This window comes from Xenopus tropicalis, chromosome 6 (assembly GCF_000004195.4).
Source record: "Xenopus tropicalis strain Nigerian chromosome 6, UCB_Xtro_10.0, whole genome shotgun sequence".
Classification (NCBI taxonomy): domain Eukaryota; kingdom Metazoa; phylum Chordata; class Amphibia; order Anura; family Pipidae; genus Xenopus; species Xenopus tropicalis.
In genome coordinates, this window is record NC_030682.2 from 4,551,730 (window position 1) to 4,566,245 (window position 14,516).

Consider the following 14,516-nt stretch of genomic DNA (forward strand, 5'->3'; position numbering starts at 1 on the left):
TTATACTGGGATTCACACAGTTACTACTGGGGCAAAATGGGAATTGCTGGGGGCAAATGAGCCAGAGATGTGACCCAAATGGCAGCGGTTCCTGATATCCCTAATGGGCTGAGGGGAAGGAATATGGCAGGGGATTATTGCTACACACAGGCATGTGCTTTGCTAAAGGGCCCCGGGCCCCCCCAATGTTTTGGGTTTTTTTGTCCATTTTATTAGTGGAATGCACATACATGCACCATATTCAGTCCAATTACAAATGAATAGATTCCAGTTATTAAGCTGAGGAAATATCCCGCCTGTTCAGCCAAAAAGGCAGTTTGGATCTCATTCCTCAAGTGCCTTCAATTTTTTCTTTTTTTAAATAAACATAAAACCGTAACCACTTACCTCAACACCAAGGAAATATAAATGAAATAAAGGGCCATGGAAGCTAACCCTGCTGCAGTTGGTCTGGTTTTATTTTCATCATTAAGGTAAAAGTTATAGATATGGGTTCCCCTGAAATATGTAATCAAAGTAGGAAAGGATAAAGATAAAAATTCACAGGAATTAGGCCTAACGCGTTTCGTGCACTTTGGGGCACTTCATTGGCTCATGAATATGAATAAGTGTCCGAGAGGCACGAAACGCGTCCTAATAGGTTTATTTTTATCCTTTCCTACTTTGATTCCTTATTTCAGGGGAACCCATATCTATAGCTTTTTCCTTATTGCCCCTTGTACTTCTCACCCACAGACGGGGGTGAATTATGGGGGCCTATTATCTACTATTGAACATTTATTATACTGATATTTTTGAGCATCAGGTCACCGGCCATCTTTTCGTCCTCATTATTTTCATCATTGCCAAATACTTTAGGCCAACGATGGAAGAGGGGCAATAAGGGGATGGGGGAAAGTGGATAGGGGGATGAAAGTGTCAAGGAAATTCTGGGCTCACTAAGAGTCAGAACTCTGAACAAAAAAAAACAAAGAACTGCCCCTTACAACCTTACAATTTCATAAAAATACATGAAAAAATATTTATTGAGTGGCACCAAGAAAAAACCCGATGGGCCCTGCTGGCCCAAACCAGATCCCCACTGAGCTTCTCTGGGTCACTGACCTCCCACCCCTGACACATCAGAAGGGGAATTAGGCAATTATGAATAATATCCGGTGCTGGTTTCCCTTTGGGCTAAACATTAACCCTATCTGTAACAATGGCCCCTTTATTGGAGCTCCCTATAGATCCTCTCAGGTCCCTGTCTGGGTTTCACATGAGGGGTGGGCGTGGCCTAACGGTCCCTGCCAGAAGCACAGTAGGAGGGGGAGAGCCAATTACAGCCCTGCACTCACACAAGCACAGGCAGGCTTCAGTTCCCTATCAGGTCAGCCTAGCTGCTGATTGGTTCCTATCCTAGAGTTCTGAGGACATCTGTGTTACCCCACTGTAGATGTGAGTGAGATGTATCACAAGCAGGGTCGGATTGGGGGGGTTCAGGGTCCACCAGGTCAGCTGCCAGCCACATCCCCAGCATCCTCTAACCCCCCACGCAGGGCCCCCCACTGAGCCTCCCTAATCCCCCTACCTGACGCCCTCCCCTGAGCATGTGTAAATTTAACACATTGGCCGGGGGAACTACTAGCCTAGTCTGACCCTGATCACAAGGCCGGGATATTATCCCAGGACAGAGGCCGCTTATCTGAATGGGGGAATGGGACTAGGTTAGTGAGTGGGGCCATAACTAGAGCACTTGGGCCCCTCCTGCCAAAGGGATGAAAGCACACCTTCCTAAATAGAAAAGTACCAAGAGGCACAAAAATATCTGCCATGCCTGAAATGCTCAGGCCACACCCGCTTTATGGCCACGCCCCCAAACAACAAGGCCATTTTACAAAACCACACCTGAAAAGGTAAGAAATTTGCAGTGCTTCAAGAAAGATTTACATCGTTGGAGGAGGAGGCATAAACACTAAGGGTGAAGACACACGGAACTACTTAGTAGCAGCTACTAAACCCCAGAAAATCACCTGCCATAGACAATACTGAGAAATTCCTCTGCTAAAACACACGCAGAGACAATTATCAGTAAACGATCAGCATTGTCTGTTTAAGTAGCCACGACAAGTAGCTGCAACTAGTAGCTCCGTGTGTCTTCACCCTATAAAGGAATAGCTGGATCAGGAGGAGAACTGAGCCTGGTGGGAGATGAGAGAGCGCACAATAAAGTTCCCCACTCTTTTCACCGTGACATCTCACTCTCATCTGTCTCACCGGATTCACCCAAAAGCTATAATGGAACTGCGTGGTGCAGAAACGATGCGGCGCTCTCTTTCGAGAGGGAGAGGTGAGAGTGTGGTGAAAAGAATGGGGAACTTGAGAGTGTGGGGTAATTCGGCCAACACGGGACTGGGTGCAAAAATTGGGACGGTCCAGCATAACAGTGCCCCTCAGATCCCGGCAGCAGTGGGGCCCTTCCGGACTTGGGGCCCCCCACACTGCGGGGGCCTTATTTACACCACTGCCGCATAAACTGGGACAGATGGGAGACATGGGGAAAGTACAAATGATAGAGGGTTAATAATAATAATAATATACTATTCCTAGAATTCATCTCAGGAATTCATAACCTGGGGCCCTCTTCCACAGGCTCAACTACAACTCCCAGCATCATACTCCACTGCTGCTGTGATACTGGGAGTTGCACTACAGCTGGGGGGCCCAGGGATACGGAACTCTCCTTATACAATGGAATTATAAACCTGTATCATTTCTAAAGAAGGGATCTGGTCCTGTGTGCCTTGCCCGGGGCCCCTCGCTTGTGCCCCTGGGGCCCTGAGTATGGGGGCAGCTCTGTAAGAGGAGAGACAGTTATTACCCCCTCAGGAATAACCGGGCAGCGCCGCTCTACATTATCACAGGCTCTATTGGAGATATTGCTAATAACAAGTAGGAGCTGCCACACTGCTTGCTCTGTACAGTAACATGTCCCATGTAGAAGTTACTGAGTCTGCACTGTCCCAAAGGCAAAAGCATTAAGTAACTGAAATATATTGTAACCCTGTCTGTAACCTGGCAGCTACCCAGCATGCACTGCTCTCAGCCACTCACTCACTGTCAGTTCTATTCAGTAACAAGTAGAAAGCAGTAAAACTCTGCAGGCAGATCCACTGAGCTCTGTAATCCCATTTCCCTTTATTCTGGTGCCCACATGCGGCTGCTCCTGCACTGCCAGCTCTCCTGATCTGCATCTGCCCACCAGCAATATGGCCGCCTCTCTGGGGCAGGGACAACTCTGAGAGGGAAGCCATTGTTTGATTGGTCTGAAACCGAACCAGCTCATTGGCTAAAGGGCGGAGCTGCCTTCCCAGGGGGAGGGATGAGAGATCTTTGTGTTTCTCTCTAGTTTCAGACCGGACAGAAAAATTGGAGACCCCTTCCTGTAACTGCCTTATTCTGTGTCCCTGGGCTGCTGGGTAAGTGCTTTTCCCTCCTTCTCCTCCTCCTCCTCCTCCCTGCACTGTCTGTGGGACTGGGGGTTAATCCCGCTGCAGGGGCTGATAGAGAGGGGAGGCTGTGGGACTGGGGGTTAATCCCGCTGCAGGGGCTGATAGAGAGGGGCGGCTGTGGGACTGGGGGTTAATCCCGCTGCAGGGGCTGATAGAGAGGGGCAGTTTACTGATTGGATAAACCCCTCCCTGTACAACATGTATTTATTGCACTAATATCAGAGGGGGGACCCCAAGCGCAGCCCCACAGGCAGCTTTATATGGTGGGTTTCTGTTCCTTGCTGTCAGGTTCTGCAGAGATGAAAACAAGGAGGTTGAAGGGGAAATGGGAGAATGAAGAGCCGGACACTGAGGAGCCTCTGCCCACAATAAAGAGGGAAATGGATCCCGTTCCTGGGGCCGGTGAGTAACGTTTCTGTAGGACACAGACCATCTGGTTACACAGAGCTCAGCTTTGCTGGGGGGACAGGAAGGGTTAAACCCCAGCAGGAGGTTCTGCCCTACAGACATAATTCCCAGTATAATTCCTTACTCCCAGCTTTACATGACAGTGCCCATTACTTACTGGCAGGTTCCCCAGAGCCACAACCACAAATGTTACAGATAAAGAAAGAAGAACCGGACCCTGAGGACCATCATACCCCAATGGAAAGCTCAGCAGCACCACTTACTGATGGGGGTAAGTATACCGTTTACATTTTACATTTATTTAGTCAGAATATCATACCTTTCTACCTGTATGTAGATTTATTTTGTTTCTTTATTAGGGCTCTGGCACACGGGGAGATTAGTCGCCCGTGACAAATCTCCCTGTTCGCGGGCGACTAATCTCCCGGAAATGCCATCCCACCGGTGAAAATGTAAATCGCCGGTGGGATGGCATACACGGCGGCGCGATTTCGGCGAAATCGCGCCGCCATGTATGCCATCCCACCAGCGATTTACATTTTCGCCGGTGGGATGGCATTTCCGGGAGATTAGTCGCCCGCGAACAGGGAGATTTGTCACGGGCGACTAATCTCCCCGTGTGCCAGAGCCCTTACAAGCAGCTGAACTGAAGGGGGGGGGGGGTTCAGAAAGCAAAAGGGGTGGAGCTTCATGCCAGACAAGGAATCAGTAAAACTGCAGTTCAGCTGCCTGTAATAGAGAAACAAAATACATCTACATGCCACAGCCCTGTCTCTCCCTTACTCCCAGCTTTACACGGCCCTGTCTCTCCCTTACTCCCAGCTTTACACGGCCCTGTCTCTCCCTTACTCCCAGCTTTACACGGCCCTGTCTCTCCCTTACTCCCAGCTTTACACGGCCCTGTCTCTCCCTTACTCCCAGCTTTACACGGCCCTGTCTCTCCCTTACTCCCAGCTTTACACGGCCCTGTCTCTCCCTTACTCCCAGCTTTACACGGCCCTGTCTCTCCCTTACTCCCAGCTTTACACGGCCCTGTCTCTCCCTTACTCCCAGCTTTACACGGCCCTGTCTCTCCCTTACTCCCAGCTTTACACGGCCCTGTCTCTCCCTTACTCCCAGCTTTACGCGGCCCTGTCTCTCCCTTACTCCCAGCTTTACGCGGCCCTGTCTCTCCCTTACTCCCAGCTTTACGCGGCCCTGTCTCTCCCTTACTCCCAGCTTTACGCGGCCCTGTCTCTCCCTTACTCGCAGCTTTACGCGGCCCTGTCTCTCCCTTACTCGCAGCTTTACGCGGCCCTGTCTCTCCCTTACTCGCAGCTTTACGCGGCCCTGTCACTCCCTTACTCCCAGCTTTACACGGCCCTGTCTCTCCCTTACTCCCAGCTTTACACGGCCCTGTCTCTCCCTTACTCGCAGCTTTACACGGCCCTGTCTCTCCCTTACTCGCAGCTTTACACGGCCCTGTCTCTCCCTTACTCCCAGCTTTACACGGCCCTGTCTCTCTCTTACTCCCAGCTTTACACGGCCCTGTCTCTCCCTTACTCCCAGCTTTACACGGCCCTGTCTCTCCCTTACTCCCAGCTTTACACGGCCCTGTCACTCCCTTACTCCCAGCTTTACACGGCCCTGTCTCTCCCTTACTCCCAGCTTTACACGGCCCTGTCTCTCCCTTACTCGCAGCTTTACACGGCCCTGTCTCTCCCTTACTCCCAGCTTTACACGGCCCTGTCTCTCCCTTACTCCCAGCTTTACACGGCCCTGTCTCTCCCTTACTCCCAGCTTTACACGGCCCTGTCTCTCCCTTACTCGCAGCTTTACACGGCCCTGTGCCTTCCTTACTGGCAGCTTCCTCAGAGCCAAAGTCAGAAATATTCCAGGTAAAGGTAGAGGAAGACGAACTGGACCCTGACGACGATCTCATCCCAATAGAAAGCTCAGCAGCTCTACTTTTTAGTTGGGGTAAGTAGTCAGAGAAGTTAAACTAAAAAATAAAAAGGCAACTGTAGCAAGGGGTAAAATATATTTAAAACTAAAAAAAAGGGGGTAGGACAGTATCTAAAGGAGGCCAATTGGTTGACGAGAGCAGGGAAAAAGCAGAGATCATAAACTGTTTACACGACTCAGGAACCAGCAGATGGCCCAAATGCAGCAATATAATTATTAATGGATGGGTGAGTCAGGATTAAGAAGGAAACTTAATCCTATATTAGTAGCCGTGACAAGTAGCTGCTACTAAGTAGCTCCGTGAGTCTTGGCTAAGACTTAATTCTAGCAGATACCGTGTATCAGGCCTGGGGGAGAGAGAATTCATAGACATTACACACAATTGTATGGAGCAAGTAGTACAACCAGATTGCTGATCCCTAGTGTACCTTTCAGACATATATTTCTACCATTACAACAAAGTCCCAAAGTACCATGTTCATTGGATGGAAATATTGGGGGTCATTTATTCCTACGGCGCAGAATTATCCGCACAGTATATGTTTATATCTATGGACGAGGCTGGTGCATTTAACGTGCAAACGTAATTGCGACTTTATTTTTCGGAGTGCGAATGTCCGCAAAAGCTTTTTATATAGGACGAAGCCACAAACTGCAAATATTTATGCGTGCGCTGCGTCCGAGATTCGCCGCAACTTTGGCGGCTAAAGTGATCTCACCAATTGTGCGTTTATGTTCGCAAAGTGAAAATAAACGCGCACAGAGGGCTCGCTCGTGCAAATCGAAAATTAGCTGCGCGACTCGTTTCGCTGCACATCAATGACAAGCAGAAAATGCGACAAGCAGAAACGTCATTTTAGCCTTTCCCTTTCCTTCCACATCGGCCAATTGGATCAGAGCCCTCCCACTGTCTATATAAGGCGGCCATTTCTCAGTGAATTTTTGGTAGTGGTTAGAGTAGGAGCCCTTGTGGGTGCAACTTCTGCTGAGGGGTTTAGTCTATTATTTATTTATCCTTACCTTCCCCCAAATATCCAACCCCCCCCCCCCCCCCTATTTTTTTTTTCTTTTCTAGTTTAGGTGTAGTTAAAGGGGATCTGTCACCCAAACATAAAAAGCTGAATAATAAAAGTCCTTTTCAAGTTAAACATGAAACCCAAATTCCTTTTTTTAATTGCACATCTATACCCAATATAAAGGTATTTAAAAATCCTAGCTGTCAATCATATATAGCCTGCCCCGCCCCTCTGCCTAAGGCAGACAATACCTTTAGCTTGCCATTTAGCACTAGATGTCACTGTCACTTTTCCCCTCCCCCATCACCTAATTATGTAGCCAGTGCATGGGCATTTGGTCCTCCAACAAGATTTTGGGGTGATACAAAACTTTGCTTTACTAACAGTGTCCACAAAATGGCAGCTGCCTGCTTGCTGGACTGTGTAGTTCCAAGACTGAAGGAAACAAGATTCATACTATCTGTATAGTGTAAGTGAAGTTTATTTTGCTCAACTAACATGATAGAAAAGAATTTGGAATTATTTCTTAGGGTGACAGGTCCCCTTTAAATATGAAGGGGCAGGAAGGGTGTACGGCAAGGGTGGCATGGGAGGTGAGGGTGGGAGTGGCCGTGGGCAAGAGCCCAGCACATGTGCTATGACCAGTCTGGCCAATGTAGGGCAACAACCACAGCAGCAGGTGGCACTGGGTTGCAGTGGGGCAACTGTCACAGGACTACCAGATTTTTTTGCCACCATTTTGCAACCTATCCAGTTGCAGCAGGCAGACACAGTTGTAGACTGGCTCACCCAGGCTACCTCATCTGAGTGGCAGGAGGTGGCATCACGTGCCAGCTCAATGCTTGGTGACATCCTATCTATTTGATCCTGATGTAGACTTGGGCCCAGACACTCAGGATCTTTCTGAGGAGCAGACAGGTATGGGGGGGGGGCATTCCATTCTGATGAGAAAGAGGAGTATGTGGCACAGCCCACCACATCAGCATTAGGAGATGTTGGGCAGGGTCCCCTAATGATAGGGCAGCAGGCTGGTGATGAGTCAGATATCAGCAATATGGATGTGGGTGTGGATGCCACACATGATGCAGGGTCTGGTCTGGGGGAGGATCTTGAGGATGACTGGGCACCGGGGGCAGTGTTGCTTCCTGTCCACCACCTCCCATTCCTCAGGGAAGAGGTGCTAGCTATAGTCTGCGTATAGTCAGCGTATAGTCTGCCACCAACAACAGCTGGAGAATAATGGTGGCTGACTCCAAGGGGTCCGTGAGTGGGCAGGACGCCATACACACTGATGATGACCCCATGAATTTTTGGGTGTCAAGGCTTGACCAGTGGCCAGAACTGGCACAATAAGCTCTGGAGGTGCTGATGGTTGTCACTGACTGGGTGCTGATGGGTGGTCACTCAAAAGTGGGGATGGCTATTGGCTGGCAGCGTGGATAGGCTATAGTTCATACAGATGAATGAGGCATGGATAAGCGGTGATATCCAAGTGCCCATTGCCCACATCAGATACTAGCCTCCTCTCACCCTCCTCTCTCCATTGCTGCCTTTTACTCCTCTGTCCCCTCCTCTCATAGACTCGCTAGTTTGCCTATTCCCCATCTGGCTGCTATCTGTGCAGCTACTGCTGCTATTACTACTACTAATAGTACTGCTGCATTGTAGGCCACTTTTTTACTGGTTGGGGCCTGTCAAGGCTCCTACTACCAATGCTGCTGCTATTACTGCCGCCGATTTCTTCTGGTGCGGGGTCTGTTAAGGCTCCTTATAATCTTGTTGCTATTTGTATGGAAGGCTTGCATTTAATTCGTATGTAAGGTGCGATCGAAAAAAGCATAATGGATCCCACACAATTCAACAGCAGAATCGTCAGAATTAAACGCTTGCGCAACAAAATCGATCAAAAATGGGTGTCACCAGTATAAATAGTGCCCTTTTACCTGTAGGAGTGGAAAACACTTCCAGAGAGCGGATGGCGAGGCCGGGGAATATGACGGATCTACAGCTGCGCTACTTTGTGTCATTCCTGCACCGGGAGGGGTATGACAATATCCCCCAGGGAACCCCCGGGATCCAGTCCATCAGAAGGGGCATCATGCAGAGGCTGCAGCGGAGACTCCGGCACAGGTTCCGCTTGAATCTGAGGGTCCGAGTGTTGCAGCGAATCTGGAGCGACGTGAAGAGGCGCCACACGGCTTTAGTGGATGAGCTACGGGCACAAGTAGAAGGTAGATTTATAAAAAAAAAAATAGATTTTTCTTCTTAATTACTACTTGTTTCCTATTTATTTTGCTATTTTTGAGCAAAAATGTGTTTAGGTGAATACTTTAATATCAGGATTGCAACAGTAGACACATGTTGCCCGCCCCATACCTGCCATGCTTATAGATGCCCCACCCCATACCTGCCGTGCTTATAGATGCCCCGCCCCATACCTGCCGTGCTTATAGATGCCCCGCCCCATACCTGCCGTGCTTATAGATGCCCCGCCCCATACCTGCCGTGCTTATAGATGCTCCGCCCCATACCTGCCGTGCTTATAGATGCCCCGCCCCATACCTGCCGTGCTTAGAGATGCCCCGCCCCATACCTGCCGTCCTTAGAGATGCCCCGCCCCATACCTGCCGTGCTTAGAGATGCCCCGCCCCATACCTGCCGTGCTTAGAGATGCCCCGCCCCATACCTGCCGTGCTTAGAGATGCCCCGCCCCATACCTGCCGTGCTTAGAGATGCCCCGCCCCATACCTGCCGTGCTTAGAGATGCCCCGCCCCATACCTGCCGTGCTTAGAGATGCCCCGCCCCATACCTGCCGTGCTTAGAGATGCCCCGCCCCATACCTGCCGTGCTTAGAGATGCCCCGCCCCATACCTGCCGTGCTTAGAGATGCCCCGCCCCATACCTGCCGTGCTTAGAGATGCCCCGCCCCATACCTGCCGTGCTTATAGCTGCCCCGCCCCATACCTGCCGTGCTTATAGAGGCCCCGCCCCATACCTGCCGTGCTTATAGAGGCCCCGCCCCATACCTGCCGTGCTTATAGAGGCCCCGCCCCATACCTGCCGTGCTTATAGATGCCCCGCCCCATACCTGCCGTGCTTATAGATGCCCCGCCCCATACCTGCCGTGCTTATAGATGCCCCGCCCCATACCTGCCGTGCTTATAGATGCCCCGCCCCATACCTGATATGCTTATAGATGCCCCGCCCCATACCTGCCATGCTTATAGATGCCCCGCCCCATACCTGCCATGCCTGTATAATTGTTCTGAACAAAGTGCTGTATTACTCAAGCTGAAATTCTTTCATTGCCAGATGAATGGCTCCGAGTGGATCCGGCTGCAGACGGGGCGGCTCCTGATGAAGCAGCGGTACCAGATGTGGCGGGACCACCAGAGGCACCACTGCCCCCTGCAAAGGCTCCCCAGCTGCCCCCAGAGAAGGAAAGAGTGGCAGCAGCCTCAGTAACAGCAGCCCCAGTAGCCCCAGCAGCAGCGCCAGTAGCCCCAGTAGCAGCCCCAGTAGCAGCAGCGCAGGATATTGCTACACAAACTGAGGGGCAGAATCTCTTCTTTGACCTGCTGCTTGGGCTGCAACAGGAATTCAACCACATGAGGCAGGAGTTTCAGGGACTTAAAGAGGTTGTGCTCGCTTGGAGGGACAACCTTCCTCCTCCTCCTCCTCCTCCTTGTATATAAGTTATTATTATTATACGTTCTCGTTAGCACCGTTGCGCCGATTTGTTATTTTTATAATAAAATAATTTTGGATTTGTTTATGTAACTACTAATCTAAAGATGGTACTTGCAGTTGTTGGGATTAAATAACACAACTGTGACCATTCTCAGTCATGTGACATTACGTTCTACACAGTATTTTACATTCATTACATTTACACATAAATATATGGTTTATTCACATTAATGTGGGGTACAAAGCACCCAGATAGTATTTGTTCAGGTTTATTATTGGTTGTGGATGTGTGTGTAAGCTAGCAGTAATATATACAATATAGATGGGACTTTTTTAGTGCAGTAGTAGATACCATTACCGGTCGACCAGAAGTAATATAAAAAATCACAATCATGTTTGTAAGAAACAAAATGGGAGCCTTATTCTTTTGAGAAAACACCTGTAGCCTGTCGGGTGGGGGGGTTCTGTAACAATGTAGGGGACGGGCACAATACTACATGGGAATTGGTCTTCCCATTGGCTGCAATGGCCAATTCTAAGTAACTTTCCAATTGGTCGTCATTATTTATTTTGCACAGTTTTTGAATTATTTGCCGCCTTCTCATAACTCTTTGCAGCTTTCAAATAGGGGTCACCGACCCCCGGCAGCCAAAATCCCCAGCATTCCAACTCTACGTCAGCAAGTCCATGGTTGCTAAGGTAATTTGGACCCTAGCAACCAGATAACGGCTACAATTCCAAACAAATAGTGAAATAATTAAAACCACAAATAATAAAAAATGATGACCAATTGCAAATATCTGACCGAGCCCATTAACACATTCAACAAAGCTTGAAAGGAAAGAAAACGGTTTTTATTGGAAGTCCTGAAGCGGAAAAAGGTGCCACCCACAAACCAAACGCCCCAAGAATCGAATTTACTTTCACTCGAATGCTTTTGCGATGGAAAAAGTACGATGGAAAATTTAAACTCGTTTCGTGAATTTTTCGGCGAAGCAAAACGGGACAGATTCGCTCATCGCTAAGGACGGGCGCAGCAGTGCAAAATGGAAGCGTTCAGGGAAAAACGCGTGAAACAACCATAAACAAAATATAAATATATATATAAATGACCTCCAATGTTTTATATTGTGATTGGCACACGTGTGTAGCTCAGACTACTGAATACACATACCCTAGCAATGTGAGCGTGTACATAGGACTCCTGTTATGGAGCCATTTTTTAAAAGGAGATCCCACTCTCAGCCTGAAAACTACAGGCCTGTTAGTCTGACATCAGTGGTAGGAAAGCATTTGGAGGGGGTAACAAAGGATAGACACTTAAATACATTATAGATCACATTGCAGGTATAGGACCTGTTATCCAGAATGCTCGGGACCAAGGGTATGCCAGACGGCCCTCTCTCTCCCTTACTCCTCTCTCCCTTACTCCCAGCTTTACACGGCCCTGTCTCTCCCTTACTCCTCTCTCCCTTACTCCCAGCTTTACACGGCCCTGTCTCTCCCTTACTCCCAGCTTTACACGGCCCTGTCTCTCCCTTACTCCTCTCTCCCTTACTCCCAGCTTTACACGGCCCTGTCTCTCCCTTACTCCTCTCTCCCTTACTCCCAGCTTTACACGGCCCTGTCTCTCCCTTACTCCCAGCTTTACGTGGCCCTGTCTCTCCCTTACTCCCAGCTTTACGTGGCCCTGTCTCTCCCTTACTCCCAGCTTTACGTGGCCCTGTCTCCTCCTTACTCCCAGCTTTACGCGGCCCTGTCTCTCCCTTACTCCCAGCTTTACACGGCCCTGTCTCTCCCTTACTCCCAGCTTTACGCGGCCCTGTCTCTCCCTTACTCCCAGCTTTACGTGGCCCAGTCTCTCCCTTACTCCCAGCTTTACGCGGCCCTGTCTCTCCCTTACTCCCAGCTTTACGCGGCCCTGTCTCTCCCTTACTCCCAGCTTTACGCGGCCCTGTGTCTCCCTTACTCCCAGCTTTACGCGGCCCTGTGTCTCCCTTACTCCCAGCTTTACGCGGCCCTGTCTCTCCCTTACTCCCAGCTTTACGCGGCCCTGTCTCTCCCTTACTCCCAGCTTTACGCGGCCCTGTCTCTCCCTTACTCCCAGCTTTACGCGGCCCTGTCTCTCCCTTACTCCCAGCTTTACGCGGCCCTGTCTCTCCCTTACTCCCAGCTTTACGCGGCCCTGTCTCTCCCTTACTCCCAGCTTTACGCGGCCCTGTCTCTCCCTTACTCCCAGCTTTACGCGGCCCTGTCTCTCCCTTACTCCCAGCTTTACGCGGCCCTGTCTCTCCCTTACTCCCAGCTTTACGCGGCCCTGTCTCCCCCTTACTCCCAGCTTTACGCGGCCCTGTCTCTCCCTTACTCCCAGCTTTACGCGGCCCTGTCTCTCCCTTACTCCCAGCTTTACGCGGCCCTGTCTCTCCCTTACTCCCAGCTTTACGCGGCCCTGTCTCTCCCTTACTCCCAGCTTTACACAGCCCTGTCTCTCCCTTACTCCCAGCTTTACATGACAGTGCCCATTACTTACTGGCAGGTTCCCCAGAGCCACAACCAGAAATGTTACAGATAAAGAAAGAAGAACCGGACCCTGAGGACCATCAGACCCCAATGGAAAGCTCAGTTGCTCCTCCTTGTACTGGGGGTAAGTAGCCAATGTCCAGTCATTTAGGAGAGGATGGAGTTTAGTAACTCAAGGATTGATATCAGAATTCTTCCTACTTGTTTATGTTACTTGGGAATGTATCAGCCTGATCTGTCAGTTTGAGCTTCTATGAAGTTTTATTTGGTATAAGGAGGCCAATGAAGCAGGTGAAAGGGTTAAACTAGGGAATGAAAAGGCCAGTGCAGCGAGGGGAAAAATAACCCCAAGATTATTTTTTAAATGTGTAAATCAATCAGTCAAGAAGGGACGGGGCACTTAGTAACAGAGGGAGGCCAATTGGTTGATGAGAGCAGGAAATACAGATACAGCTAATGCAGCTTCATTTCTAATAGACCTGGTTCTAGTAATGTAACTATTAACTGGGCCGGAGAGTATTAATCCCAGGGTACTAAACCAACTGAGCTCTGTGATTGCCTCTTTATTAATCTCCCAGGATGCCTTGAGGCCTGACACTGTGCCACAGAGACGATTGCTAATGGTGCCAGTGTTACAAAAAGAATCTGCTGATGTGAAGTTTTTCTAGTTTTGCCAATTTGAAGTAATAATACCTGCTTAGGAGTAACCTGGAGGAACAGATATATATATATCCGTATATGATGCTTGGTCTGTATGAATGAACTACTGCTGCCTAAAGGACTTGGCAATAGACTAGCCGAAAACTCAAACCCTCAACATCAGCGAAAGATTGTGGTACGCGAGGACGGCATCGTTAGAAACAAACAGTGCTGGCCGAGTAATCAGTGAAATGATCCCAAACATTCAGTAATTACTTAGCAAGTCCAGTTGCTTTAGAACTGCTTGAGATGTTTCAGTGTTAGGCATTGCATCGTGTGAGTATAACAGCTCACAGTTGTGGGAATCAGGTCCAAAAGGCATGTCCTTTATAGGTGTTCCAGTGCAGTTATAGCCATTTCCCCATGATGCCACTGGTATAACGTTACTCAGGGTAATATAAAACATAACCACATGGCGGCGCTCACAGTGGATAGTAAACTGGCACTAGGGTTTATGGGTATCATACAAAATGGCAGCTGTGCAGTTGGTGGGTCAGGTCTTGGTTCCATGGACAGGCAGGAAATCCAATGTAGCCTTACCCATAATGGACGGGGCACCTGTCAAACTGAGTTTGATGAGTAAAGTAGGGTGTCTTAAGACATGTCTTTGCCTTAATCTCAGTCAGATTGTGCCAACCAATCACAGCTCGGCCTTCCCACGGGGAAGATAAACTCCAGTTCAGTCAGTTCTGCCATTCAATGGTGCAATGGGCTCAGAAAGCAGCCGGTAGTGCAATAAACAGACCT

The 14,516-nt window shown here is 49.4% G+C and overlaps 1 pseudogene; it reads left to right on the forward strand.

The window, feature by feature from the left end:
- The window catches only part of LOC101734654, a 151,358-nt pseudogene that overhangs the window by 51,024 nt on the left and 85,818 nt on the right, over window positions 1-14,516 (forward strand).